This window comes from Manihot esculenta, chromosome 3 (assembly GCF_001659605.2).
Source record: "Manihot esculenta cultivar AM560-2 chromosome 3, M.esculenta_v8, whole genome shotgun sequence".
NCBI lineage: Eukaryota > Viridiplantae > Streptophyta > Magnoliopsida > Malpighiales > Euphorbiaceae > Manihot > Manihot esculenta.
Window position 1 is genome coordinate 33,276,257 of NC_035163.2, and position 19,570 is coordinate 33,295,826.

The following is a 19,570-nucleotide window of genomic DNA, read 5'->3' on the forward strand; positions in this document are numbered from 1 at the left end:
GCTGATGGACCTTCACCTCTGAAACCCGCTGAAGAAGAGGCTGCCCCTCTCCCTCTGCCTCTGCCACTGGCCTGAGTCACGACTGGAGCTGCTGGCTGAGCCACACTACCAGAAGCTGTCTGCTGAGACTGTACTCCAAAAGCTGCCCTAGGACACTCCCGAGCCATGTGTCCCTCTTGCCCGCATCTGAAGCAGGCTGCTGTCCCAGCCCGACAAACTCCTCTGTGTAGCCTACCACACTTTGCACAAACTGCATTATCAGCACCAGAGCTTGAGTCGCCCCCTAATTCCAGACTGGACTTAACCTTGTTCCAAAACTTGTTCTTCTTCTACTTCTTGGTGGTACTGCTCCACCTCTTGCTGCCTGAAGCTGCTGCACTAAAAGAAGAAGAGCCTAGGGTCTTAGAACCAGAAGGCTGTGCCACTGACTGTTTAACTGTTCCCTGAACGATGGCACTGGCCTCCATTTTCCGGGCCATATCCACTATGGCATGGAAGCTCTCCCTATCTGCTGACTGGATCAAGGAGGAATATCTGGAGTGGAGTTTCATGATATACCTCCTTGACTTCTTCTGATCCGTGTCAAGGTTTTGCCCTGCAAATGGCAACAGCTCCAAGAATTTGTCTGTGAACTCTTCTACACTCATCTCATCGGTCTGCCTCAACTGCTCAAACTCTATCATCTTCAGCTCCCTTGAACTATCTGGGAAGGCCCAACCGGCAAACTCGTTTGCAAACTCTTCCCAAGACATGCTGTCTACTCTGGGGTTCACATAATTCTTAAACCACTCACGGGCCTTCTTGCATTTGAGTGTGAACCCGGCCATCTGAATGGCTCTACTATCATCTGCCTCAATCTCATCAGTGATCACTTTCACCCTCTCAAGGTACACAAACGGGTCATCTCCTTTTTCATACTGAGGAGCACCCAACTTCATGTAGTCGGTCATTTTGACCTTGCTCCCACTGGCTGAGCTAGGTCTAGAAGGTTGAGTAACTGGGGCTGCTGGTTCTGTAGGTGGTGGAGGTGGGGCAACATTTTCTGTGGTAGGGTTTTCTGGATTTGGATAGTAAGGTGGGGGTGGATACATTGGGTACTGTGAGTATGGTGGGTAGTAGGGTGGGTATGGCATCTGTGTGGGATAAGGGCTGAAGCTATGGTAATCCGATGTGCCTCCCATCGAATACCCGGGGTGTTGTGAGAAGTGTGGGTAGTGAGGTGGCTGTACAAATCCCGAGGCTTGAGTGCCTCCTTGGGACTCTCCCATACCTTCCTCTGACATGCTAACTCCCAGACTGCCATCCCTTCTCTGTTCTACATCCATATCATCCCCCATGCCCTCAGACATTCCTCCCTGAACTGTTCCTCTGACTGATCTGCTTCTACCCAGATCCAAAGACCTTCTAGGGTCTCTTGCTGCTCTTTCTCGATTAGACCTACTAGACATTGCCCTAGGCAATGCTGGAGGACGGGCGCTCATGCCCTCATCCTCAGGTGGTACTCCAGTCAATCTTGCTGATCGACGAGTTCCTCTCATCCTGTTTTCTGAAAAACAGTGCACAACACATAAACATTAGCATCATATGGTTCATGTGGGCACATGTAACGACCCGAAAATCGGACCGCTACCGGCGCTAGGATCCGGGTCGACTTAAGGCCGCCGGGACCCGTAGCAAGCCTAACATAACCTGTAAACCTGTATAATCCCATACATGATCAACAACATACACAAAAATTAAAACTTTTCTTTCCATACTCATCAACCAAACTCAACCTGTGCAAAAGCATTAACATAACTTTGATCCCTCTGTGGGATCTCATCTGTGCCCTCAATGGGTGACATAACATCTGTTGAGTTGGTTTACATAAACATCATAAAAATCTCTAAGATCATGTAATTATCAAGGGATAACAATAATCTATGGTCAAGCACACATCTAACATCCATAACATCATCTCATAACTATTCTGTACTTTGACATTACAATTTGATCATGTCCATTGCTATCTATTACATAAACATGACTTCTTTACTCTATCCGGACTCCCGCACTATACTGTACCTGCAAGCCTGGGGGTAGAGGGAGAGGGGTGAGCTAAAAGCCCAGTGAGTAGAGCTAGTAAAACACGTTAACACTATGCTCTATGAAATGCATCATAACACAAACAATCCACATAAGGGTTGGATGAACTCGTCACCAATTAGTCCAAGTTAACTCTGTGCCAGGCCTGTAGAATGGGGTCCTGGTCTTTCCTGTCAGAACATACATTACTTACCATTTTCCCAGGGCCTCCTCTGGCTCCTGGTCTTCAAGTCCCATAACCGTGCTAGACCATAGGATGGGATCCTGGTCTTTCCTTACTCTGTGCCAGGCCTGTAGACTGGGGCCTGGTCTTTCTTACTCTGTGCCAGGCCTGTAGCATGGGGCCTGGTCTTCCTGTCATGGACTAACTGGGTCATCCGACATTCACCCACAACAACAACAATTTATGCAATGCGGCACATTCGTGAAAACTAATGCGATCATCCTATTGCATAATCATGATGCATGAAACATGATAAAGCATTTAATTTAAAAGATTAAATTTTAGTTCCACTCACCTCTGGCTGATTCTGACAACACCAAAGCAGCTGAACTCACTGCTGGGGTCCTCAGTTCCTCGGGTCCGAACCTACACAGGTGGACTCAAATGAGGGACCAAATATACCTGAACATAACTATAAACTACTCCCCCAAAACCCCCTAAAACATCCTGAAAATATCACACAGAGATATGCATGAAATGGCTGAACAGGGCACTTTCGGCGGCACCTTCGGCGGCCGAAAGTCCTGGACAGATCCGAAAGTCAGGCACTTTCGGCGGCACCTTCGGCGGCCGAAAGTCCCAGACAGAGACGAAAGTCTCTTTTCGGGGGCAACTTCGGCAGCCGAATGCTGCCTCCACAAAGGGGGTTCGGCGGCCGAAACTCCCTTCGGCGGCCGAACCTGGTTTCTGCCAGAAGGGCAGAAACTTGGTTCACATGAACCCCTTGCCTCCCAAAACTTCAAATCAAGCATATATCTCAACCAAATCATGCATACAAGTTCCTAGGGGCCTCAAAACATCAAATACCCCAACTACAACACTTCAAACATACTCAAACAAGCCACATTGTTCAAAACATCAATATTGACCCCTAAACTCAACATATACCCTAACATGCATTTCTACTCATAGATCTTGCATAAAACTTATTTAAAACACATAAGGAGCTTAAGATCGGCTCTTACCTCTTGAAGATCGAGAGAGAGGCGACCTAAACTTAGAGATCCAAGAAAATGAGCTCCTGAGTTCCCAAAGCTCCAAAACTCATTTCAAAAGCTTAAATCTTCAAAACCAAGTGAAAACAAGTGAAAATCTTGAAAGATTTAGAGGAAGAACATCAAAAATGGGTGAGGGACGGCGGAAAGCTCACCTTGGCTGAGAATGGGGAAAAGCTCGCCCGTTTTCGGCTAAGGGACCCTTTTATAGTGGCTGGCCAGACCACGTTCGGGGGCCGAATGTGCCTCCGCATGCATGCCATGTTCGGCGGCCGAACATGAGGTTCGGCGGCCGAACCTGGACTTCCCTCACTCATGCTTTCGGGGGCCTAACGTGCCTCCAAAACGCATGCATGTTCGGCGGCCGAACTTGACTTTCGGCGGCCGAACCTGGGTTTTCCTCCAAGGACTTTTTAGGCTAAAACTCATTTAATTTCATACTTAAAACCATTAAAAACATGAAAACATTTTACAAAAACATGATTTTACCCTTCTAGAGGTCTCCGACATCCGAGATTCCACCGGACGGTAGGAATTCCGGTACCGGAGTCTAGCCGGGTATTACATTCTCCCCCCCTTAAGAACATTCGTCCTCGAATGTTCCTCAACTAGCACATGCAAGGTAAACAACACAACCTACACATAATACACATAGAGACTAACCTTAAAAGAGATGAGGATATTGCCGGAGCATGGACTCCCGTGTCTCCCAAGTGCATTCTTCCATATTGTGGTGGTTCCACAGGACTTTCACCATCGGGATTTCCTTGTTCCTCAGCTTCCTGATCTGGGTGTCTAGGATCCGTACTGGCTGTTCGACATAGGTGAGATCCTCTTGGATCTCCACATCAGGCTCACTAAGAACCTTGCCCGGATCTGACACGAATTTTCTCAACATAGAAACATGGAAAACCGGATGGATTCTCTTCATTGAAGCAGGTAAATCCAGCTTGTACGATACATTCCCAATCTTTTGCAAGACTTCAAAGGGTTCGATGTACCGCGGAGCCAGCTTACCTTTCTTCTCGAAGCGAACCACTCCTTTCATTGGAGACACCTTGAGCAATACCAAATCCCCCTCCTGAAACTCTACTAGCCTTCTGCGGATGTCTGCATAACTCTTCTGTCTGCTTGCAGCTGTCTTGATTCTTTCTCTGATTAAGGGTACTACCCTGCTGGTGATCTCTACTAGCTCAGGCCCTGCCAAGGCCTTTTCTCCAACTTCTTCCCAGCAAACAGGTGACCTGCACTTCCTCCCATATAAAGCTTCATATGGAGCCATCCCGATGCTAGCATGATGGCTGTTATTGTAGGCAAACTCCACCAAAGGTAGATGTTGCCTCCAAGAACCGCCAAAGTCCAGCACACACATTCTCAGCATATCTTCTATGGTCTGGATGGTCCTCTCTAACTGTCCGTCTGTCTGTGGATGGAAGGCAGTGCTGAAATCCAACCTAGTACCCATAGCATTCTGCAGACTCCGCCAAAACTTGGAGGTGAACTGGGGTCCTCTATCTGACACTATAGAAACAGGAACCCCATGCAGTCTGACTATCTCATCAACATACACCTGCGCCAACTTGTCCACAGAATAGCCACTCCTGACAGGGATGAAGTGAGCAGATTTGGTGAGTCTGTCCACAATCACCCATATGGAGTCCAATCTGTTGGACGTCGCCGGTAACCCCACTACGAAGTCCATAGCTATATTCTCCCATTTCCACTCTGGAATAGGTAGCGGGTTAAGCATTCCAGCCGGCTTCTGATGTTCCAGCTTCACCCTCTGACACACTTCGCAGGCTGACACAAACTGTGCCACTTCTTTCTTCATAGCTGGCCACCAGTAAACTTTCTTCAGATCCTGATACATCTTGGTGGCTCCGGGGTGAATGCTGTATCTTGCATTATGAGCCTCTCTCATAATGTCTCCTTTTAGCCCTATGTCATCTGGTACACACAATCGACTCCCATAACGGAGGATCCCCTTACTGTCAAATCTGAACTCACTGTCCTTGCCTGACTGAACAGTCCTGGCAATCTTCACTAACTTTGGGTCCTCATGCTGTTTCTGAGCCACCTGCTCCAGAAACACGGGTGTCACTTTCATCTGAGCAACCAAGGCACCTGTACCAGACAACTCCAACTGTAGACCTTCATCAATGAGCTTGTAAAACTCCTTCACCACTGGTCTCCTCTCTGCCGTGATGTGGGATAGACTGCCTAGTGACTTCCGGCTTAGGGCGTCTGCCACGACATTCACCTTACCCGGATGATACTGAATCTTGCAATCATAGTCACTCAGCAGCTCTACCCATCTCCTCTGTCTCAAATTCAAATCTCTTTGACTCAGGATGTACTGTAGGCTTTTATGATCTGTGAAGATCTCACATTTTACCCCATAGAGGTAATGCCTCCACATCTTGAGTGCAAAGATTACTGCTGCCATCTCAAGGTCATGCGTGGGGTAATTCAACTCATGCTTCTTCAGTTGCCTAGAAGCGTAAGCAATCACCCTCTCATTCTGCATAAGTACACAACCCAGTCCCACACGGGACGCATCACAAAAGACTGTAAAGTCCTCATCACTAGATGGCAAAGCTAAAACTGGTGCTGAAGTCAACCTCTTCTTAAGCTCTTCAAACTCTCCTCGCACTAGTCAGTCCACAGAAACTTCTTATTCTTCCTGGTTAGTCTGGTCAAAGGAGCTGCTATTTTTGAGAAGTCCTGAACGAACCTCCTGTAGTAACCTGCCAAACCCAAGAAACTCCTGATCTCTATTACTGAAGTGGGTCTAGGCCAGTTAGCCACAGTTTCTGTCTTCTTGGGGTCTACCTCAATCCCATTCTCTGACACTACATGCCCCAAGAACGAAATGCTCCTCAGCCAGAACTCACATTTAGAGAACTTGGCATACAAGCCATGCTCCCTCAAGGTCTGCAAAACCAACCGCAGATGATGGGCATGCTCCTCTGCATTCCTGGAATACACTAAGATATCATCTATGAAGACAATAACGAAGTGATCCAGGTACTGGCTAAACACTCTGTTCATGAGGTCCATGAAAGCTGCAGGGGCGTTGGTTAACCCGAACGGCATCACGAGGAACTCAAAATGCCCATATCTGGTCCTGAAAGCTGTCTTAGGTACATCCTCTTCTCTGATCCTCAACTGATGGTACCCCGATCTCAGATCTATTTTGGAGAAACAACCTGCTCCTACTAGCTGGTCGAATAGATCGTCGATCCTTGGCAATGGGTACTTGTTCTTGGTAGTGACTTTGTTCAACTGCCTGTAGTCGATACAAAGTCTAAGAGATCCATCCTTCTTTTTCACAAACAGCACTGGAGCACCCCAGGGTGAGGTACTCGGTCGGATGAAGCCCTTGTCTACCAGCTCCTGTAACTGCTCCTTCAACTCTTTCAATTCTGCTGGCGCCATCCTGTAGGGAGGGATAGAGATCGGTCGGGTTCCAGGCATCAGTTCTATCTCGAACTCTATCTCCCTAGCAGGTGGTAAACCTGGCAGTTCGTCTGGGAACACATCTAAGAACTCTCTAACCACTGGCACCGAGGCGGGCTCTCTAACCTGACTATTTAGCTCTCTCACATGAGCCAAATACCCCTGACATCCCTTCCTAAGCAACCTACGAGCCTGAAGAGCTGATATCAGACCTCTAGGTGTACCCCTCCTGTCTCCTCTAAAGACAACCTCTGATCCATCCTGACCTCTGAACCTGACTACCTTGTCCCTGCAGTCCAAGGTAGCACCATGGGTAGATAACCAGTCCATCCCTAGAATGACGTCAAAGTCTGTCAAATCTAGAACCACAAGGTCGGCGGACATGCATCTCCCCTCTACAAAAACTGGACTACACTGACAGACTGACTCTGCCACTGATGGATCACACTTGGGTCCACTGACCCAGAGAGGATACTCTAACCCAGAAGTCATCAATCCCAACCTCTGAACGACTCTCGGAGCAATAAAAGAATGAGATGCACCAGGGTCCATCAATGCATAAACATCCGAACAACCTATGACGAGATTACCTGCCACCACGGTGTTGGATGCGTCTGCCTCCTGCTGTGTCATTGTGAAGATCCGTGCTGGGGCTGATGGACCTTCACCTCTGAAACCCGCTGAAGAAGAGGCTGCTCCTCTCCCTCTGCCTCTGCCACTGGCCTGAGTCATGGCTGGAGCTGCTGGCTGCGCTACACTGCCTGAAGCTGTCTGCTGGGACTGAGCCATCGGGGCTGCTCTTGGACAATCTCGAGCTATATGCCCCTCCTGACCACATCTGAAGCAGGCGTTCGTCCCAAACCGACATACTCCCTTGTGTGGCCTACCACACCTTGCACAAACTGCATTATCCGCACCAGAGCTTGAGCCACTCCCAAATCCCAGACTAGACTTGACCTTGTTCCAGAACTTATTCTTCTTACCCTTGGGTTTACTCCATCTCTTACTGCCTGAAGTTGCTGCACTCAAGGTAGAGGGATCTAACCTTCCCCCACCCGGAGTTTTAGAACCAGAAGCTTGTGCCACTGTCTGCTTAACTGTCCCCTGAATGATGGCACTAGCCTCCATTCTCCTAGCCATGTCTACTATGGCGTGAAAACTCTCTCTATCTGCTGACTGTACCAAGGAGGAATACCTGGGATGGAGCTTCATGATATACCTCCTCGACTTCTTCTGGTCTGTGCTAAGGTCTTGCCCAGCAAATGGCAGCAACTCCATAAACCTGTCAGTATATTCGTCTACACTCATGTCATCAGTTTGCCTCAACTGCTCGAATTCTATCATCTTCAATTCCCTTGAACTATCAGGAAAAGCCCATCCTGCAAACTCGTTTGCAAATTCTTCCCAAGTCATGCTGTCCACTTTCGGGTTCACATAATTCTTGAACCACTCCCGTGCCTTCTTGCACTTGAGCGTGAACCCGACCATTTGAATGGCTCTACTGTCATCAGCCCCAATCTCATCTGTAATTGCCTTGACCCGCTCCAAGTACACGAACGGATCATTACCGGTTTCAAACTGGGGAGCACCCAGCTTCATATAGTCGGTCATCTTGACCTTGCTCCCACTGGCTGAGCTGGGTCTAGGTGGCTGAACAACTGGGGCTGCTGGTTCTGCAGGTGGTGGAGGTGGTGCAACATTTTCTGAGGTAGGGTTTGCTGGATTTGGATAGTAGGGTGGAGGTGGATACATTGGGTACTGAGAGTATGGTGGGTAGTATGGTGGGTATGGCATCTGTGTGGGATAAGGGGTGAAACTAGGGTAATCCGATGTACCTCCCATCGAATACCCGGGATGTTGTGAGAAATGTGGGTAGTGAGGTGGCTGTACAAATCCCGAGGCCTGAGTGCCTCCTTGGGACTCTCCCATTCCTTCTTCCGACATACTGACTCCCAAACTGCCATCCCTCCTCTGTTCTACGTCCATATCATCCCCCATATCCTCTGACGCTCCTCCCTGAACTGTTCCTCTGACTGATCTGCTTCTACCCAGATCCAAAGACCTTCTAGGGTCTCTTGCTGCTCTTTCTCGGTTAGACCTACTAGACATTGCTCTAGGCAATGCTGGAGGACGGGCGCTCATGCCCTCATCCTCAGGTGGTACTCCAGTCAATCTTGCTGATCGACGAGTTCCTCTCATCCTGTTTTCTGAAAAACAGTACACGTCACAAGCAACATTAGCATCATATGGTTCATGTGGGCACACATGAACCCGCATCACATACATCACATATCATAGCATATCATTAATGCACATGCGTAAAGTCATGGCATTTCACATCATCATGCAAGATAGGACTCCACATCCTATCCTAGTGGACATGATCTTCTCCTATTGTGCTTGACCTTCTATAACCTCTATGAGCCCAACACTCTAGGTCCGACCATATGAACCTAGGGCTCTGATACCAATTCTGTAACGACCCGAAAATCGGACCGCTACCGGCGCTAGGATCCGGGTCGACTTAAGGCCGCCGGAACCCGTAGTAAGCCTAACATAACCTGTAAACCTATATAATCCCATACATGATCAACAACATACACAAAAATTAAAACTTTTCTTTCCATACTCATCAACCAAACTCAACCTGTGCAAAAGCATTAACATAACTTTGATCCCTCTGTGGGATCTCATCTGTGCCCTCAATGGGTGACATAACATCTGTTGAGTTGGTTTACATAAACATCATAAAAATCTCTAAGATCATGTAATTATCAAGGGATAACAATAATCTATGGTCAAGCACACATCTAACATCCATAACATCATCTCATAACTATTCTGTACTTTGACATTACAATTTGATCATGTCCATTGCTATCTATTACATAAACATGACTTCTTTACTCTATCCGGACTCCCGCACTATACTGTACCTGCAAGCCTGGGGGTAGAGGGAGAGGGGTGAGCTAAAAGCCCAGTGAGTAGAGCTAGTAAAACACGTTAACACTATGCTCTATGAAATGCATCATAACACAAACAATCCACATAAGGGTTGGATGAACTCGTCACCAATTAGTCCAAGTTAACTCTGTGCCAGGCCTGTAGAATGGGGTCCTGGTCTTTCCTGTCAGAACATACATTACTTACCATTTTCCCAGGGCCTCCTCTGGCTCCTGGTCTTCAAGTCCCATAACCGTGCTAGACCATAGGATGGGATCCTGGTCTTTCCTTACTCTGTGCCAGGCCTGTAGACTGGGGCCTGGTCTTTCTTACTCTGTGCCAGGCCTGTAGCATGGGGCCTGGTCTTCCTGTCATGGACTAACTGGGTCATCCGACATTCACCCACAACAACAACAATTTATGCAATGCGGCACATTCGTGAAAACTAATGCGATCATCCTATTGCATAATCATGATGCATGAAACATGATAAAGCATTTAATTTAAAAGATTAAATTTTAGTTCCACTCACCTCTGGCTGATTCTGACAACACCAAAGCAGCTGAACTCACTGCTGGGGTCCTCGGTTCCTCGGGTCCGAACCTACACAGGTGGACTCAAATGAGGGACCAAATATACCTGAACATAACTATAAACTACTCCCCAAAAACCCCCTAAAATATCCTGAAAATATCACATAGAGATATGCATGAAATGGCTGAACAGGGCACTTTCGGCGGCACCTTCGGCGGCCGAAAGTCCTGGACAGATCCGAAAGTCAGGCACTTTCGGCGGCACCTTCGGCGGCCGAAAGTCCCAGACAGAGACGAAAGTCTCTTTTCGGGGGCAACTTCGGCAGCCGAATGCTGCCTCCACAAAGGGGGTTCGGCGGCCGAAACTCCCTTCGGCGGCCGAACCTGGTTTCTGCCAGAAGGGCAGAAACTTGGTTCACATGAACCCCTTGCCTCCCAAAACTTCAAATCAAGCATATATCTCAACCAAATCATGCATACAATTTCCTAGGGGCCTCAAAACATCAAATACCCCAACTACAACACTTCAAACATACTCAAACAAGCCACATTGTTCAAAACATCAATATTGACCCCTAAACTCAACATATACCCTAACATGCATTTCTACTCATAGATCTTGCATAAAACTTATTTAAAACACATAAGGAGCTTAAGATCGGCTCTTACCTCTTGAAGATCGAGAGAGAGGCGACCTAAACTTGGAGATCCAAGAAAATGAGCTCCTGAGTTCCCAAAGCTCCAAAACTCGTTTCAAAAGCTTAAATCTTCAAAACCAAGTGAAAACAAGTGAAAATCTTGAAAGATTTAGAGGAAGAACATCAAAAATGGGTGAGGGACGGCGGAAAGCTCACCTTGGCCGAGAATGGGGAAAAGCTCGCCCGTTTTCGGCTAAGGGACCCTTTTATAGTGGCTGGTCAGACCACGTTCGGGGGCCGAATGTGCCTCCGCATGCATGCCATGTTCGGCGGCCGAACATGAGGTTCGGCGGCCGAACCTGGACTTCCCTCACTCATGCTTTCGGGGGCCTAACGTGCCTCCAAAACGCATGCATGTTCGGCGGCCGAACTTGACTTTTGACGGCCGAACCTGGGTTTTCCTCCAAGGACTTTTTAGGCTAAAACTCATTTAATTTCATACTTAAAACCATTAAAAACATGAAAACATTTTACAAAAACATGATTTTACCCTTCTAGAGGTCTCCGACATCCGAGATTCCACCGGACGGTAGGAATTCCGGTACCGGAGTCTAGCCGGGTATTACAGCACACATGAACCCGCATCACATACATCACATATCATCATATCATAAATGCACATGCATATTATTATGGCATTTCACATCATCATGCAAGACAGGACTCCACATCCTATCCTAGTGGACATGATCTTTTCCTATTGTGCTTGACCTTCTATAACATCTATGAGCCCGACACTCGAGGTCCGACCATATGAACCTAGGGCTCTGATACCATTCTATAACGACCCGAAAATCGGACTGCTATCGGCGCTAGGATCTAGATCGGCTTAAGGCCGCCGGGACCCGTAGCAAGCCTGACATATAACCTGTAAACCTGTATAATCCCATACATGATCAACAGCATACATAAAAATTGAAACTTTTCTTTCCTTATCCATCAACCAAACTCAACCTGAGCATAAACATAAACATAACTTTTATCCCTCGGTGGGATCTCATCTGTGCCCCCAAAGGGTGACATACATCTGTTGAGTTGGTTTACATAAACATCATAAAAATCTCTAAGATCATGTGTTAAAGGGATAGCACAATCTATGGTCAAGCACACACTAACATCCATAAACTTCATTACATAACTATACTGTACTTTTACATTACAATTTGATCATGTCCATTGCTAGCTATTACATAAGCATGACTTCTTTATTCTATCCGGACTCCCGCGCTATACTGTACCTGCAAGCCTGGGGGTAAAGGGAGAGGGGTGAGCTAAAAGCCCAGTGAGCGGAGCTATTAAAACACATTAATTCTATGCTCTATGAAATGCATCATAACACAAACAATTCACATAAAGGTTGGGTGAACTTGTCACCAATTAGTCCAAGCTAACATTGTGCCAGGCCGTAGCATGGGGTCCTGGTCTTCCTGTCATACATACATTACTTACCATTATCCCAGGGCCTCCTCTGGGCACCTGGTCTTCGAGTCCACAATCGTGCCAGGCCGTAGAATGGGGTCCTGGTCTTCCTGTCATGGACTAATTGGGTCATCCAACATTCACCCACATCAACAACAATCGATGCAATGCGGCATATTCGTGAATACTAATGCAATCATCCTATTGCATAATCATGATGCATGAAACATGATAAAACATTTAATTTAAAAGATTAAGTTTAGTTCCACTCACCTCTAGCAGACTCTGACAACACCGAAGCAGCTGAACTCACTGCTGGGGTCCTCGGTTCCTCGGGTCCGAACCTACATAGGTGGACTCAAATGAGGGACCAAACATACTTGAACATAACTCTAAAATACTCCCCAAAAACCCCCTAAAACATCATGAAAACATCACATAAAAACATGCAAGAAATGGCTGGACAGGGCACTTTCGGCGGCAGGTTCGGCGGCCGAAAGTCCCTCCAAAGCCGAAAGTCAGGCAGGTTCGGCGGCAACTTCGGCGGCCGAATCTCCCAGACAGAGACGAAAGTCCTCTTTCGGGGGCAAGCTTCGGCAGCCGAATGCTGCCTCCACAGGAGGGTTCGGCGGCCGAAAGTCCCTTCGGCTGCCGAACCTGGTTTCTTCCCAAAGGGCAGAAACTTGGCTCACATGAGCCTCTTGCCTCCCAAAACCTCAAATCATGCATAAAGCTCAACTAGGACATGCATACAAGTTCCTAGGGGTCTCAAACAGTCAAATACCCCAACTACAACACTTCAAACACACACAATCAACACACATTGTTCAAAACATCAATATTAACCCATAACTCAACATATAACCTAACATGCATTTCTACCCAAAGAACTCATAAAATCTTACTTAAAACACATAAGGAGCTTAAGATCGGCTCTTACCTCTTGAAGATCGAGAGGGAGACGACCTAAACTTGGAGATCCACGAAAATGAGCTCCTGAGTTCCCAAAGCTCCAAAACTTGTTTCAAAAGCTCAAAACCTTCAATGCAAGCTTAAAACTCAAGGAAAATGGTGGGGATTTGAAGGAAGAACACTAGATTTGGAAGAGGGAGGTTGGAAGCTAGCTGTGGCCGAAAATGGGAGAAAGCTCGCCCATTTCGGCTAAGTGACCCATTTATAGGTGGCTGGCCAGGCCACGTTCGGGGGCCGAAAGTGCTTCTGCATGCATGCCATGTTCAGCGGCCGAACTTGAGTTTCGGCGGTCGAACCTGGACTTCCCTCACTCATGCTTTCGGGGGCCTAACGTGCCTCCAAAACGCATGCATGTTCGGCGGCCGAACTTGACTTTCGGCGGCCGAACCTGGGTTTTCCTCCAAAGACTTTTCATGCAAAAACTCATTTAATTTTCATACTTAAAACCATGAAATACTTTAAAACATTTTATGAAAACATGTTTCTACCCTACTAGAGGCTTCCGACATCCGAGATTCCACCGGACGGTAGGAATTCCGATACCGGAGTCTAGCCGGGTATTACACCTAGCGCCGGTGACGGTCCATTTTGGGGTCGTTACACACAGCCTACCACCCTCAGACAAATGGGCAAGCTGAAGTGTCTAACAGAGAAATCAAAGCCATTCTAGAAAAGACAGTGTGCCCCAGCAGAAAAGATTGGAGTGTACGATTGGAAGATGCCTTATAGGCATACAGGACAGCCTACAAGACACCCATAGGGATGTCTCCCTACATATTGGTCTATGGAAAAGCTTGTCATCTTCCAGTTGAGCTTGAACACAAGGCCTATTGGGCTGTCAAGAATTGCAACATGGACCTCAAAGAAGTTGGACACCATCGAAAATTGCAACTCCAAGAGCTAGAAGAAATAAGACGAGATGCATATGAGACTTCTTGGAACTACAAAGCCAAGACCAAAGCCTCCCATGACAACCAAATTTCAAGAAAACATTTTGAGGTTGGTGATAAAGTCTTACTCTTTGATTCTCGTTTGAAACTGTTTCTAGGAAAGCTACGGTCTAGGTGGATTGGACCATTTATCATAGAGCATCCTTACCCCCATGAAGCTGTAGACATCCGCAGCATAGAGACAGGAAAGATCTTCAAGGTGAATAGGCATCGTCTGAAATCATACTATGAAGGGTTTGCAGAGCAAGTAGTGGAAGAAATTCCACTGTATCATCTCTCTCAGTTTGCTTAGTTGATCGCACCTCACAACCACACCAGGGGAGTACTCAGTTTCCTTTGAACTTTAATTTTTCTAATACATTGAGGACAATGCATGAATTAGGTGTGGGGGTGCATATATCTCTGAACTTTTATTTTTAGTCATTTTTGCTTTCAGTTTTAGTTTGAATTTTTTTTTCTCATTTCTGTTATTTTTGCTTTCATTGTACACACATGTAGCCATAGTTTTTTCTTCTTTCTGTTTTGGTTTGCTTTACTCAAACTCATAGACTATGTTGGATGAGCTTTCTTTCCATGACCCCATTGATGTGATGACTCTTTAAACTTAAGTTGAATCAATTGCAGTGAGTTGTATTCATTGTTAGAAATTTCCTTTTGAATTGAATCTTTGAGGTTGCCATGGTGAAAAATGTATATTGCTCCTTAGAGAGAGTGAATTGAAAGATGTGTGAATGAACTTAACATGACTTGTTTTAGCAATTGGTGTTGATTTGCCCAAATCATTGAGATAAGAAATTCGATAAAGGCTTAGACTTCAAAAGCACAAGTTTAAAACTGTTCCAGTGGTTGAAAGACTATGAACAGAACTAGTAGCCACTTGAACAGGTGACCAACTGAATAACTAGGGGTGGGTATCACTAATATGTACCTTCACGTCAAAAGGTTGGTAACTTTTTCAAGCAAGATTAAAGTGCAAAAGGCTGAATAAGTGCTTCAAGGTAAGGGCAAGTCATTCTGAAAGCTAGAAAGAGTCTTAACTGAACAAGAACATGTGCATGTATAATCTCTCTCTTGAGTAAAACAAATACTAGCCATGGTAGGTAAAGGGAGACAAAGAAAGAAGGTGAGTAACCTTGGTGCATACATTCTTCACTGCAGTGCTTCAAAGTAGGGATCTAGAGTAAGAGCTTAAGTGGAAATAAAGGATCAAGTAGCAAAGAGAGCTTGTTTGACTAAGTTTATTTGTTTGAGGACAAGCAAAAGGCTAGGTGTGGGGGTATTTGATCAGTCCAAATTTAGACCACTTTTTCATGATGTTATTGATGTTAATTTACACTTTTTCTGCCTAATTTTGTGGTTTTTATCTTATTCTGCAGAAAATAGTGTAAAGAGGTAATTTGGAGAAAATGCCCTTAAAACTGCCTAAAAAGGAACAAAGGAGAGCAAGCATGCCAAGTTGCAACTGAAGAGGAGACAAATAAGGAAAGTAATTTGAAATTTAAATTTCAAATCTCCAAGAGCATTCAAAATTCAAGATTCAACTAAATAAGGAAAGTGCCAAATAAGGAAAGTTGCAAACAAGGAAAGTGCAGAGCAATTTGAAATTCAAATCTTCAAGAATCCCTTTCCTTATTGAAGAAGCCAAATCTCTAGAAGATACACATTCAAATTTGAAATTCAAATTCAGCTTGTCAAGGAAGTCAAAGAGACACACATGCCACCTCAAGTCTTGCACATTCAAAATTCAAAATTCAAAGAGAGGCTCTACTTCATCAATGCACACATGGGCGGCATGGGCAGCAAGGAGATCAACTCGGGCAGCAAGGAAGACCTAGGGCAGCACCTAAACTCTATAAATACATCTCTTAAGGCTATCGCACTTCTCCCTTCCTCTCTTCTCTCCATTCGGCCGGCGCACAAGCTCCATCTCCAAGCTTCGATTCCTCTTCTCCTTCTACCTTTCTTCTTTATTTTTGGTTTTGTTTCAGCCATGAGTGGCTGAAACCTTTAATTCTAGTTGAAGATTAGGTGATAGTTTGGTTGTTTTATGGATTGGGAGATCTGAACATAAGTTGTTTATCTTTTGGTTATTCAATATTTATGCAATTTCATGCTTGATTCCATTATTGCTTTGTTATTTTGATCAATGTGGCCAGTTGATTCTTGATTGCAAGGTGATATATTGTTAGTTTGAATAGTTTTAAGTCCGTAATTGCTTGGTTTGTTCAAACACAAGAACACTTGGTGTAAAAACTAAGGAAATTGCATGATCTAGTGATATCTCCATGCATTTGGATAGCTAGAATTAGATCTCTCTATTTCTTAATGCAGTTGACAGTTGTTTTGATGCTTAAGGCCCAAGGACATTCCTTGGCAACTTGTTGATTAGTGATTAGTTAGAGATGTTCCCTAATTAACTTATGCTTAAGGAGAGACATGGTGGTGAGAAGCATTTTCCATCTCCATAACTAATTTATTGAACCAACTAAAAGAACCTAAGTATCAATGATCAATCCCAACAACTGAAGTGGATCCAACTCTTCAACTAGAGCTTTCTTATTATTGATTTCTCTTTACTTTTATTATTCGCTTACTTTATTGCTTTCTTTATTAGTTTAACTGAATCAATCTCAAAACCCCCCATTTTACTTTTATTGTCAGTTTATTTAGCTTTCAGTTTATTTCGCTTTCAATTTATTTTCTTGGTCTTGATAAGGAAGATAGGTAAGTTTTCAATTCTCTGTGGATTCGATCCTTTCACCACTATCTACAGTTGTAAGATTGTTGATAACCAGAAAGGTTATTTTTGACCGACTTTGACAGCCGCACAGTCAATGTATGATCATGTATGGGATTTTATCAGGTACACAGGATGTATAGTAGGCTTGCTACGGGTTCCAGCGACCTTAAGTCGATCTAAATCCTAGCGCCATTAGCGGTCCGGTTTTCGGGTCGTTACAAATAGATTCAGTATAAGATTTACATATCGAAATAGGCACGCTGTAGATTCTGTTGACTTCAATTGTCAGACCTTCTTTAATCCCACCCAATTTTGTATCGCAAAGGGTGAGGTTGTGTAGAAAACTGTAACTTCTCCTCCAATTGCTTAGCTATCAGATTCTCACAATTGCAACTATCGATAGTTAGCCTACAAATTGCTTCTCCCACTTGATACTTCGCCTGGAAAATCTTTCTCCTTTAAGTCTTATCCTCCTGTTTTATCGAGCATAGAATTTTCTTCACCATATAGGTGACCTCTCCATCTTCAGAACTAGTAATAGATCCATCGTCGTCATCCACTTCTTCCTCAGATTCAACCACTTGCTCAACCACATTAACCTGTCGACGATCATTATTAACTCCTCTGCATTCTGGACAATTATTCGATCGATGACCATGTTGCTTGCATTGATAACATATGTCTCCCGTTGATTTCTGATAATGATTGGTTTTGCCTCCTTTCTCTACTGTAGTGGCGACTGCTTTTCCCTTGCTGTCTCTCCTTTCTTCCATAGTATTATGAGGATTACCAGAATTTTCAATCTTAGAAGGCTGCTTGCTGTAATTGCCTCTATACTGCTGAGTTCCTGTTGAACCATAATTTCTGTAATTAAAATTTTGATTAGATTAATGTCGAGGTTGCCAATCAACACATTCTTTTGCTCTTTTTGCCATCTCAATGGCATCTGCCAAAGTAAAAATTGCAACTACTCCCATCATACAACGAATTTCGTAATTTAGGCTCCTCTGATAATGAGCAACTTGTTGGGCTTCGTTCTCACAGTTTTAACACCTTACCTGCAACCTCAAAAACTCCTCTATATATTCATCCACCCTTCGACTCCCTTGAATACAGTCATGATACCGTTCATACAAAACCTGAGCGTTATCACTAGGTAAAAATCGTTGTTCAATCATCTACTTCATCAACAACCAATTTTGTATGGGTTCTAATCTCTTGCGATATCGTTTGTTTTGAATAGAATCCCACCATGTTGCTGCACTACTTTTTAATTTATAAGCCACAATCGGAACCTTTTAATCCTCTTCCACGTTCATAACTTCAAAGAACTGATCAACCTTCGCCAACCAATCAAGGACAGATTGTACATCAAACGAACCAGAAAAGTTTTGAAAATCTATCTTTATCTTGTGACCTTCGTGATAATCCTGTTGCAGATTTGTAGCCATAGAATTGGCGACCACATAATTTGTGACCACAGGATCTGGAACTGGATATGGGCGTTCGGCTAAGGCGGGTTGATTGTTGCCCTGTTGTAGGGTTAGCTGTCCGATCATCTCCCTCAATTCTGCCAAGGATACCTCAATGGCAGTGAGTTGTGCTTCTTGGTTGTCGGCCATGGATGGATTTCGCTCTGATACCAATCTAAAATATGATTGTTTAGATTCCGTCAGGAGTTTTAACCAATAATGTTTGGTTAAAACGAAATTTAGAAACAAAAGGCTAGAAGTCGAAATCTATTCTTAAAAATTGAAAAGTGTGTTAAACAACCAAGAAAAGGGCTATTTATAATAACAAAAACCCTAATATGAAAAATTATGAAAAAATCTCAAAAAATAGTAATAATACAAAATTTACTCCCTAAACGATGGAATTTTCATCTCGAACTTTATGACAGATCTACGACCCTTGTCACACTTTTAAAAGTCGTACATCTTGAAATTTCTTTTTCGAAAAGTTATTGTGGCCTCCAACAGACGTCAGCAGCAGAAGTTAGATTCGGTTCAAGTTTGCCATAAAATTTAAGACTAATTGCTCCGCATCAAATATAAAATTTAATGATGAAATAAATAATTAAATAATAAATTTTATACTAAATTATGACAAAATATATGTCATTAAATATTCATACTTTTATATTATATATAAGTTTACTATAATCATTAATTGGGTATAACCAAATAATTATACATATTGCATTCTAAATCTTTAGATTCAGAGATGTATGTACCAAATTCTGGCTCTGGGATCAGGTACCCTAAAGGTAGACAGTTTGAATGCACTGCTGGGAGAGAAAGGAGTAGCTAGTGGCCTGGGATTTGCTTCCAAAGTACAGGCCCCTAACAGCCAATCCCTTCCCCCAACCTACTAAAGAAAATTTTTTTTCCCTTTTTTACATTTAAAAAAAAAAGAAACAATCAGACAGGTGCCAAACGCTCCTATAAAGATTGCATTTCCTTCATAAATCTTGCTAAACCTTTCCTTTTTCCTCTTCCAAAAGAGCGATCAAGTACAACGGTACACGATGCAACTTTAATTATTCGCCTATCA